The sequence below is a fragment of the Photinus pyralis genome, unplaced genomic scaffold (genome assembly GCF_008802855.1).
Source record: "Photinus pyralis isolate 1611_PpyrPB1 unplaced genomic scaffold, Ppyr1.3 Ppyr1.4_LG8, whole genome shotgun sequence".
Classification (NCBI taxonomy): Eukaryota; Metazoa; Arthropoda; class Insecta; order Coleoptera; family Lampyridae; genus Photinus; species Photinus pyralis.
This window is the reverse complement of record NW_022170819.1, coordinates 18,661,770-18,674,098: the sequence shown is the minus strand read 5'-3', so window position 1 is coordinate 18,674,098 and position 12,329 is coordinate 18,661,770.

The following is a 12,329-nucleotide window of genomic DNA, read 5'->3' as shown; positions in this document are numbered from 1 at the left end:
ATTTCTGGCGCTACCATTGGATTCCTCGGGTTAAAATCATACGAAATCGACACTCAGATCTCGTCTCTAGGCCATATTTAGTTTATAAAAAAATGTTACAATAAATCACCCCCACCCCCTCTAAAATCTACCCACATGGAAGTGGCAAGTGTTCTTCGGGCCAAATCGTCTAAATGGCTCTAAGGAGCAGCTGTGCTAAGTGGCACCTTGGTATAAAAAAATGCAGTATCTTTTGGTATACCGCTATTACTACTACGAATTAGTTCATTTTCAGGTGTTTTTCCGAGTGTATTTCTCACTATTTTATCAAAAATTCGGCAATAAATCCACTTACCAAATTCATGTTAAGCCATGACTAGTAAGACAAAAAGCAAATTCAAATGTCGAAATCATTAATCAATATCAGTTTATGACAACTAGTACGCGATATTTGTTTTCTGTGCATTTTAATGGGCGTCTCATTCCGTCTGCGTGAAAACCTATTTCAATTTTTTAGGAAATTTCTTTTGCTAATTGGATTTATTGCCGAATTTTTGATAAAATAATGAGAAATACATCTGAAAATAAACTAATTCATATATCATTAGAAGAGAAAAAAAATCTTCTTTTGATTGGTGGCATTATAAACCCTCTAAGTTAACATGGGGATCAACGATCTGCAAAAAAGTTTTTTCCCATGTTAATTGTCTATGTTCGATTTTAAATTTTTCACCCCGTATAATTACAAAGTAAAGAAAAATACACCGAGTATATCATTCTACCCCACGTGAGGTACCTAGTAAGTTACTGTAAGTTAAAATTTTTCAAAAGTGATTATCCATATATGGCACACGGAGATACGACCCTTAGATAACGTATAGGGCACAAAGAACGATACGTATCAATATGGTATACTTTCAGAGCAGACGAATAACTTTTTAGTGGAAGCATCAAATGAAATAATGGGTTCGCGTTGGAAAAACCCACACAAGTGCGGATAGGTATAGTGCATTTCTTCCAAAGTTCAATAACCTAATGTCAATATAGGTATACCTACCATTAAATTACAAGTTTTCCCTCGGAGCTCTCTGAATGAACCTCGAAGACATAAATTATCCCTGCCGACTATTTTTTCGTATAGGTATTTCAGATTAATAAGTTCACCTATAGGGGCTACAGTTCCTATTTGCGAAAATACGCTAAAAAGAAATTGGGAATTTGTATTACTACCTTCAACGTTCAAACATCTGTTGGTTATCAATATGATAAATGTCACCTGATAAATTAAACCGGCATTTACGAGCGGCATGCGTCATTTATCACGCAGGTGTTGCATCAGATAATTTCACTGATTAACACAATAACAACGGCAACAAAAGTTGATAGACATGTTGTCTTTTTGCAAATAATCGGACATCTGGAATTACTTACTTCTGAACCTGCATCCATTTATATACCCACAGTGTAATCTCTGGCATTACTGATTTTTGAACGTTGAAATCTAAATGTTCTATTCCCAATCCCTAATAAATATCACAAAAAATAGGGCAACTTCCAAGCAAATTATATGTTTTTGGACAAACCATTGGAGCTCCCATTGGAGGCAGCCCAAATCAGTCAAAAACTACAGCGAATATATCAATGGCGCATTTTCAAGTGTTACCGTAAAGAAATCAAAAACATTTTGGGTTTCCTACCTTTGCTGTTACTACTTGAATAGTCAATTCCCATTTTGCACTCACATAAAATACAATTTAGTCTTTTCAAAACGGCATAATAATTTCGGCATCAAACTAAAACGCGTACGCGACTGAAATGATTCATGGAATTTGAAATTTCTTACTGGTTGCGTACACTTCCCAAATTTGTAAACAGGTAACTGCGCACCTGCGCAGCACCAATTCATTTTCGAATTTGGTACCGAAGATAACGTTCTCGATTGATATTGCCACAAATAGGACTACATCTGCTTTTCTTTATGGAATTTTATCTATTTACTATTTAGGCACCAATTTTTGACTGGGAGATGGTGACACTTTTTGTCAGTATGGCGACCATTCAAAGGTTTAATTAAGCACTCCTCAAAACGAAAATGGTGCTAACTCCCTGGGAGTGGGATCGTTATTGCGTGACGATTATTTAAACACGTCGGAAAATTTAATGATTTTGGACAATTTGCTACACAAAATTCTTTGGATTTTCTGGTAGTCGGTGACAAAACAAATGGAGGAAACGAAATGCCATACTTTTCCGTGGGCGATACTAATTTGAAATTTGCTACTAGCTCATTTTTTTATGAGCATCAGTCCTCAATCAGTCATTCACGAAAATCATCCTGCTATACCTCTCAGACAGGCGATTGTTACACCCAGAGACTAGCAAGTCTCTGGCTACTAGGGCTGGGCGATTACGGGTTTGAATAATCGATAATCGATTATGAAAAATAATCGATTACACTGATTAATCGATTAATCAAATCATCGATTAATCAAATAATCGTTTAATCAAATAATCGATTAATCAAATAATCGATTAATCACCTAATCGTTTAATCAAAAATCGATTGTCACATAAAGGAGTGATAAATATCTGTTTGTATGCATTAATACGTTAATTATTTAATAATAAAAATAAAAAATAATTCCATTACTCTTTTCATCAAATCGTTCATTACTAGGCAGATCGATTAATCAATAATCAACAAAGTGTCCCTGGTTCGAATCCGGGTTCGGGCATGGATATTTGCAAATGCATAGTGGGTTGGTTGGTAGAACAGCCTTGGGTGAAACCCTGTCCATTTGAAAATGAAGGTCAAAAATAAAAATAAATAAATAAAAATAAATGATTAGGCAGCTTACTCTCCGATGAGGTGTGCTTTAGTTTTGATGATACAATCTTAATTCATTTTAGCTGCTTAAAGTGACGTTTTAACATCCGCTATAAAATAAAATAATACTTGTGAGCTGCGAGTGCTCCTTTTTGCGTAAACTGATGATCCAGCTAATAATAATCAATTAAAATTTACTTAATAATTGATTAATCAAACAATCGATTAATCAAATAACCGATTAATCAAATAATCGATTAATCAAACAATCGATTAATCAAATATCCGATTAATCAAATAATCGATTAATCAAATAATCGATTAATCGATTAATTTAATAGAATAATCAAACCTGATTATCGATTATCGTTTGATTATAATCGATTAATCGATTTTTTTGCCCAACGCTACTGGCTACACCCTATAAATTCTTCCACCATTATTTTTATAGAAATAGAAATGTCGATATGCCATACCTGTGGCATGATTCAATTATGTATAATATTTGTTCAAAACAGTAAGAATTTTCGAAATTTTTCGTAACAGTTTGAGGTGTAAGAAAAATTTATTGGTTATCCTTAAATATATTTGGGAGGGGGCAAGTGAACGGAACCCCCCATAACGCATTTTTCTACGGGTATCTATGCTACTCTATAGATTGGGTTATGCGCCGTTATGCGCTCAATAGGGCCACTTGAATTAAAGATAGCGCCATCACGGTTAAGTCATAAATAATTATACTTAGCGTTTTCAAAAATTGCATGAAAATCGTCAATTATATGCCGGAAAAGGCCTTTGTCTTCGTCAACTTTTGGCTTTCAGTCAGAAATTACAATAGTTTCGGTGTAGGTAATAGTAGCTGCTATTTCTGATGAATATGGAAAAATGCCAGAAACAATACAGCATTTTAACTCCAGACACATTGGATACCCAAGACCAAGACAAAAAGACAAGGAAGTGAACAAATTATGTTACCAGTGTAAAAAAAAACATGTATGCGCTTCACATGTACCCGGTATATTAGGAAGGTTAATAGCCTATTTGCATATTTAGATTAGGTTCCAAAATAGAGTTCGCCACATTTAATGTTAACAGTATTTGTATTTACAGTAATCTTTTAGGGCCATTCGGCCTAGAATTGTATAACAAGATTGCTAAACCAAAACCAAATATTTCAGATCTGAAAACAAGAGTAATTTGCCCGCACAAGAATATTCGAAAATTGTTTCCTTGGCATATTACAATCACTCTGCGATGATACTAGCTAAAAGCAATTTTGCAGTAATTTTTATACGTAAATATTTAGATTGATCCTTTTCATTTCCCGCCCAAGGTAAGTACACGCTGGCAGTACGACAAACGCTTAAATGTTTATACGCTTGGCAAAAGCTTCCTACTGATGTTTGATGTATTAGTAAAATGCACTCATTTACTTTGAAAAGGCGTTGTTAAGTCACGCGATTACTATAATGTCATGAATCATTCATAGCAGTTTGAATACCCAATCATACCAAATATGGCGTCCGAAAGTATCGTATGAAAAGTTCAAAATAAGCGGGATTCCGTCAAAAAGTAAGTGGACCCTGACTTCTTATGTATAAGGTAAGCACAATTGGGTTCACATAAAAATTCGGAGTTTGGAATTAATGATTTTATATTAACGTTTTAAGCGAGGATCCTAGGGGAATGGACCTTATTTTCTTTATTTATTTACACTTGAAGGTTGAGAAACTTGGCACCTCTGATTCAACTCAACTGGTCGCAAATTAAAGAAAAACTAAATTTCAAAATATTTACATACAGAGTGGAATTTTTGTCTGGAACACTATATCTTTAAAACAGAATTTTTTTTAAAAGAGTTTTAATCTCGGTTTTAATGTTATCCGAAAATATAAAAAGTTGGTTTGCGTACTTTCAGTGGCATGGTCAATAGGAGCATATTTTTTTAAAGCAACCACAATTTGTATTCTTATAGTGCTCACCTTTTATGCTGGTACATCTAAAAATGTGTATTCTTTAATAATATGTAATAACAATCAGCAGTTGTCATTAAAGAAAAATTCCCCCTTGATCATATGAAGAAGTACGCCACTGGCTACAAATTTAAAGTACGTAAATTAGTAGCAAACGTTTTATAATTTCGGATACTATAAAAAGCTTCTTCATAAAAAGTATTGGCTTGAAGAGGTATTCAGTGTTACAGATAAAACTTCCGCCCTGTATATTAAAAAAAAAATGAAACTCTAGATTCATATACAGACCTTTGTAACAAAATGTAAAAAGATGTTAATTTTAAATCACATTTAGGTAGTGCGACTGTACGAATTACAGTGGCCACTTTTCCAACTAAACTTAAACATTGTTTGTCAAAAAATGTGGTTATTTCTTCTACTAACTATTAACACTCCACTGCGCTGGAGAATTTTCTTAGTTTAGTAGTAAACTCATTGAAAAATTAAATTCCTCAAGATAGATTCACATGATAAAGTTCATACAACTTAATTTTTAGCGCATTTTCCAACTCATTTTGGAAGGCGCTATCATAGTCACGTTGTCCGTCCGTCTGCCGGTCCGAGGCCAGTACCACTACAATTTTATAAGTTTATAGCACTGGCACCTGAGAAGAAAAATTTTAACGAATAGCTTACGCATGCGCAGACTTATTTATTAAAATATTTTGTTGACATTTCAGTCACCACAGATGCTTCTACTAAAGGCTAACATTGCATACAGTAACAATCATATAATATAATATAGATAATCATATGGAACCAGAGATGCAATCGCAGTAGTAAAAACAATTAGAGAAAGATATAAAAACTGTTACAAATTTTAAAGGACAAGAGTGTGGATTGGAGAAAAAAAAAGATTGATCAGGAACTTGTACACGAAGCAGGAATGAATGGTTTGGCATAAGGAGAGGAGTTAGGCAGGAATGTTGTCTATCACCAACTTTATTTAGTAGCTATATGGAGGATGTGATGAAGAAGTAGCAGAAATGTAAGGTTAGTCAGGGCTGCTGATGATATGACCATTTTTGCTGAAAACACCCCGGAATTGAATAAAATGCTGAAACAATTGGGGAAAAATGGGAGGCACATATAATATAAGGATTGAGAATTAACCATAAGAAGTCGAAAGTACTGAAAATTGGAGGAGATGAACTAGTGGATGTAAAGGGTAAAGGGAGAGAAATTGGAACAAGTAAAAACAAGTAAGCACTTAGACACAGTAATATCAGACGATTGGTTGAGTGAAATGGAGATTACAATAGGAATTGGAATGGCGTATATAAGGAAGAGAGTTGTGCTTAAGAGTAAGAATTGTGAAAAAGGTGAAATGTTAAGTTTGGAGTGTTCTTTTGTATGACTGTGAGGTATGGACATTAAATTAAATAGAATTAGACAGACTGGAAGCATTCGAGACGTAAAATGGTGTGATAAGGTTAGTATTAGAAGAGCTGGAGAAAAAAGACAAATGTTAAGCAATATTAGAAAGAGTAAGAGAAACTGGTTGGGTCACGTGTTGAGGGGAACTGGAATGCTGAGTGACGTATTGGAGGCATCGCTGCGGGCGGACGCTGGATGGAAGCGAGGAAGAAGAAAAAGGAAATGAATTGATGATTTCAACAAGGCAAACAGCCATGTGGGGATGCAGAGAGGCAATGAACCGCTAGTTGCGGAGGAGGGATGTCACCTAAAAACTTTCCAACTGCCAGACAACTCAAAAAAAAGTTTGAGCCGATATAATTCCAAATCTTGGTAATTGAGTTCTTAATTACTACTGAAATTATCAGTCAAATCAAATCAATTGATTCCCTATTCCTCACCCCTCTGTATCTGAGCTGTCCTGGGAAGTTAAAGTACGGAAAGTAGATCCAAACGTACTAAACACGAAGGAAGAAAAGACGAAGTTTGAAACAAGAATTTATTGCATTGAATTACGCCATGAACCAGAGAATATTATCAATCCATTTGTTATGCCCTTTTGAAATTGACGCTCAACCGTGAATTTTAAAAAGAATGTGACCAAGTTCAACCAGTCAAAAGAGAGACAATCCACTTTTTCTGAATAAATACACGACACTCTTCATTTAAAGCTTTATGGACTTTGGTATTCCCTCTCTCCGCGCTCGTCCATGCAAATAAATGTTTAGACAACACGCTATATTGCCACCGGCACCCCCACTTTTTTGACGTAAATATACGGTTTGAAGCAGCAGGAATCCGAATCAAAGAGAATCTCGATTATGTCGGTCTGCCTGTACTCTCATTTCCCACTTAACCGATTGGAACCAGATTTGGCACACATATTTTCTTCCACATAAAAGAAAGAGCTAAAAGCCCAAAAGTTTTTCAACTCTTCCCTTTACGTTCAAGAATATGTGTACCAAATTTGGTTCCAATCGGTTCAGCCGTTAGTCGAAAATGAGAGTACGTACAAAGAGACAGACCGACAGATCGACATCATCGAGATTTTATCTGATTCGGATTCCTGGTACTTCAAAACTTGTATTTCCGTCAAAAAAATGGGGTGAGGGGGTATCATTTTTTACCCCAGTGTAATACCTTCCTAAGATACGGGTGGTAAAAATTGGCAAGTACGTAATTTTCAAGTTTTCAAGTGTATTTAAAGTTACGTTAGTAGTTAAATCTTTTTTTTTAAGGCTATTCGGGATCAAAGCCCATAAGCCACGTGAGGGAATACAAGAGTGTACTAAGGAATCACAGGGCCACACGCTTCACGATTCGGGGCCTATCGAATCGACTTTGAAATCACACAAACGATTAATCAGCCATCGGAAAATGTAATTGCGACGAAAGCGATTTAGGTTTGCAAAATACTGTTCCCTATGTCAAACAAAAGATCAATGATGCACAAAGATAACTGCGAGGAAGCCCAATGAAATTTCAGTGCTTTCATATTTTTACGAACTGATTCCCTTTGGTCTTCGATGTCGAAAACCACGTTAACCGTGAAGTAAAATATAAACATCAAATTAACATTTCTAAAACTCCTGAATTTTAACATTTCCATCGAAATTACTTTTGTGGAAATGATGGACCAAAATCTGGTTTTCGGTAGAGCGCGGAAAAATTTCACTCATTCACACATTTTGATGTTGTGAGGAAACTAGAAATAAGCGATACCTCTGGGCGTTTGAAAAGCGGAAAATCCGATCCAGGATTCTACCAAATTGCGAATGTTTTTCTCCACTTGCTAACAAATTTATTTCCCATTTCAAGGCATACATTTTTTAGGCATTGTTTTCTAGGAGGTATTTTTAAGACAGTTTGAGAAAAATATGGCTACCGTTCCCATACACGAAAATGCGTTAAAAATAAAATTCTAATTGAGAATTATTTGCATTTTCATGGTTGTCATAATTTTTCATGATAAATATAAGCCTACAGGTATGTAGCGGCGTGAGTAATTTATTTTGCACGTGTTACATTAGATAAATATTTTACTGATGAATACAGTACCAATGCCAACACGCAAAAATTTAGTCTACAGGTATGTTGTTTTATCGCAAATTGAACATCTGGAGCATAATATAGCTGCATCGATATTGTACACATGGCAAAAGTCAACGCATATATTCTCATTACCGATTTTTGAGGAGTGAAGTTCAGATCATTTGTTCGTGTCTACCTACTCTGAGATAAATATCACCAACAAAAATAACCCCAAATTCACTCAATCCAAAAGAAACAATAAATCACAGTCCAAATTAGTTAAAAAGTACAACGAATGTACCTATGTGAGGTGCTACCATTTAAAAAATCAAAAAATATCCTACCTTTCCATTTAGCTGCCCATTTTACGATCACAATTTAGAGCGCAATTTAGTTTTTAAAAAGCGACATCACACCATAACGCGTACACATTCATATGATTCATACAAATCGGAATTATAAGGCCATCTTATCAATTCAAACTGGTCGCGTTTACTTCCAAAATTTGTAAACAGGTTGACTGCGCACGTGCGCAGCAATTCAGTTTCGAGTTTGGTACCTAAGTTAAGATGACTTTCTCGATGAATTTCCAATTTGGAAAAATAAAACTACAATTATGTTCTTTTTGGAAAATCGAAAAGAATTGGCACGTGTTCGAGGCAAAGAAGGAGTATAATGAGAATATGTTTCGGTAAGGAGTAGGTACATTTAAAAGCTTTGGACTTTTAGTTTACCAAAATAGGTTTACTTAGGTCGAACAATTACAGCATATGACAAACTTCTGGGAAGATTTCAGATCCATACTTTACACCTACCTTGTTTCCAATTACTTTCTGTTTCTAACACAATTTTCTACGGAAGCGCTGAAGGGCCAATTTGACGTAGATTATTAGAGAGTTTGTCACGACTAACAGGCAGGGGCTGAATTTAGTACTAGGCCCACAAGGTCCGAGGCTAGGGATGCATCGTTGCCAAACCAATTTAAATTTTTTAAAATTAAAAATGGACACTTATAATTTTAGCTTAACAAAAGAGTCCCATCTATGGTTGCGCGCCTATAGAAGTTATTTTTGAATATACAGCGCGTCCCATTTTTACGGTGTAAATAAATAAATGATTTTTAAAATAGAATTGTTTCGGTTTCCCCCCTTCGCTCCGATAAATCGTTATGATCTTTATTTTCTTTTCATTGTTGTAAGCTTAGCCCTCTAATCACCTTCAAATGGCATTCGCACTAACAAAAATCGCATAACCTTTGGCGCCCCTATTTAGTCTTCAAAGTCGCCGTCAGGGGGAGAGTCAAATGACCTTCAGGATTTTTGAAATTCTCCTTATGGGATTTGTAGAAATTTTTGGGTAGGTATTTGAGGCACGCTGAAAACTCTCCAATAATACCTAAATACAGAATTGCAGACCTGGCTGAGCAATAGCGGGGCTAAATCAACCCTTATATTTTTAAATACTTATACGAATTTTTTTTCAAAAAATGTTCTTGATCGAGGCCTACGATACTTACAGGCCGGAGCGCTCGAAAAAGTCACGTGACGTTAGGAGTCATATGAAATACATTGCGGCTTATGGAAAATCCGTGCGCGGCTCCACTATTTATTTTTTTACTGCGGATCCGTTCAACATACAGCCACGAAATTTCAATGAGAGCTTCTCAATAGTACTCGTACACACAATTAAATTATGGTGTTCGTTAATTTTTAATAACACTAAAAATAATTAATTTTTAGGTTTAAAGTATTGAAAATAAAACGATGTTAGTAAATCCGCGTTTTTCTATCTTTACATCATCATATTTCTTTTTCTAGGAACTATATGACAATAATCCTTTCGGTGCCTTAAACTAGAATGATATGCGCCTCCAATTATGCCTATATAGTGCCTTATCTGGTATTAGTATAGTTTTAACAGACCCTACAAAATCGCGCATTTATTATCCGCGCAGAGAAAAATTCACCATGCGAGAAACTTTTTTGTTACTGCGATAATTGTATCACATATATCGAATGAATTGTGGCCAAAGGACACAAAAATGTTCTTCAGAAATTTTAAGAAATGGTCTCTTGTTTCCTTTTTTTCAGCAGCTGAAGTCAATAGCGCGATTTTAAGAATAAGTGAACGCGTAAAGGAATTATTATGTTTCAAATAATTGTTAGTAATCGATTTTCAAATTATGTTTGTGAGATTTAAATTTACATTAAACTTATAAAATGAAAAATATTAAGCATATTGCGCTTAAAGTCGCATTCAAGAGGATTATTTTGCATCAAAGATTTTGTTTCGTCGTGTAATTTAGCAGAAGATGAGGCGATGTTAAATATAAGTATTGAAATATTGTAATATTTAGAAAACGACAAAATAGTTACTTCTGAAAACGATGTCAAGGTACTCATATTTATTGGAGGATATATCATACAAAAACTGTTTGGAAGATATTGCACCTGTTCTAGGTGTCAAAGTAAATTTGCTACTGAAAGACCACTGGAAATTGATGATTCCAGTAAAATAACGAAATTAGAATACATTAAGATGTTTAGATAGAGGTGGTTTGAGATATCCCACTGATAGTTTCCTGAATTTTTTAATAATAGCCTATAATATTTTTAAACAACTTATTTCTGAAAAATACGAAAAAGATTTTTTGTCATGCGGTAACCAAAAATTATTATTAATAAAAATATTTTTGAGGAATTTAGAAGTAGATGAAATTTGCGACCAATGTCAGAATAGTTTTAAATAGTACATTTCAAAAAGTTTGCAAACATTTGCCAACATCCTACTAAATAATTATTCAAAATGTAAGAATAACAATTTATGGGACAAGACTAGGACAACAAAAAATTGAAAAAACTGATGTCAGTGAAATAGGCAATTTCATATTAAATTAAGAGTTGATTGTTGGATTTTAAAATATGACTGTGTCTATATTCTTAAAATATATTATTAATTTTATATTTGTACTGTTTATTGAAATCTAATCTAGCGGCCTGGGCCAGTCCGGCACTGCCTATTCCTTACAAGCTGAACTTTTTACTAAAACTGCTGTAAATTGGATAGAAAAAGTTATTTTTTAAAACTTCCTTATTCAAAAGGTTATTTTTATTTATTCATAGAATGAAGATGAAAGCCTACGATACTTACCAGGGCTCATAGGCGGACAAGACAAATTTCCCATTTCACTTTCACACGAGTAGGTATAACTAAAATACTTTATGTACTGCAAAATTCATATTAACGAAGATGTAAAATATATTATTATTATTATTATCCCTCTCTTGTTTTGGGCCCTCAACAGGCATGCGCCCAATTACAGAGTGACCCGCATAATGCTATTTAGAGGTACCTCTGCAGAAGGTCTTAAGTTGGTCTATACTACTCCGGTATTTACCTTACGAATTAGGAAAACTGCAGGAAAACCTAATTCGGAGTAGCCGGTAGAATGCTCGGAGCTGGTCTAAGGTAATTTCCATCTCCGCCACAGATGAAAAATTCACCTCACCCAGGTTCGAAGACCCGACCTTCGGATTTATAACCCAATGCTCTACCACTGAGCCATGAATACTCCATACTTTTGACTGATAATATCTTTAATTTTTATAAGTTTAATGTAAATTTGAATCTCACAAACAATTTGAAAATCGATTACTAACAATTATTTGAAACATAATTCCTTTGCGCGTTCACTTATTCTTGAAATCGCGCTATTTACTTCAGCTGCTGAAAAAAAGGAAACAAGAAACCATTTCTTAAAAATTCCTTCTGAAGAACATTTTTGTGTCCTTTGGCCACAATTCATACGATATATGTGATACAATTATAGTAATAACAAAAAAGTTTCTCGCATGTTGAATTTTTCTCTGCGCGGATAATAAATGGGCGATTTTGTAGGGCCTGTTAAAACTATACTAATATCAGATTAGGCATCATATACGCATAATTGGAGGCGCATATCATTCTAGTTTAAGACACCGAAAGGATTATAATGATATAGTTCCTAGAAAAAGAAATATGATGATGTAAAGATAGAAAAACGCGGATTTACTAACATCGTTTTA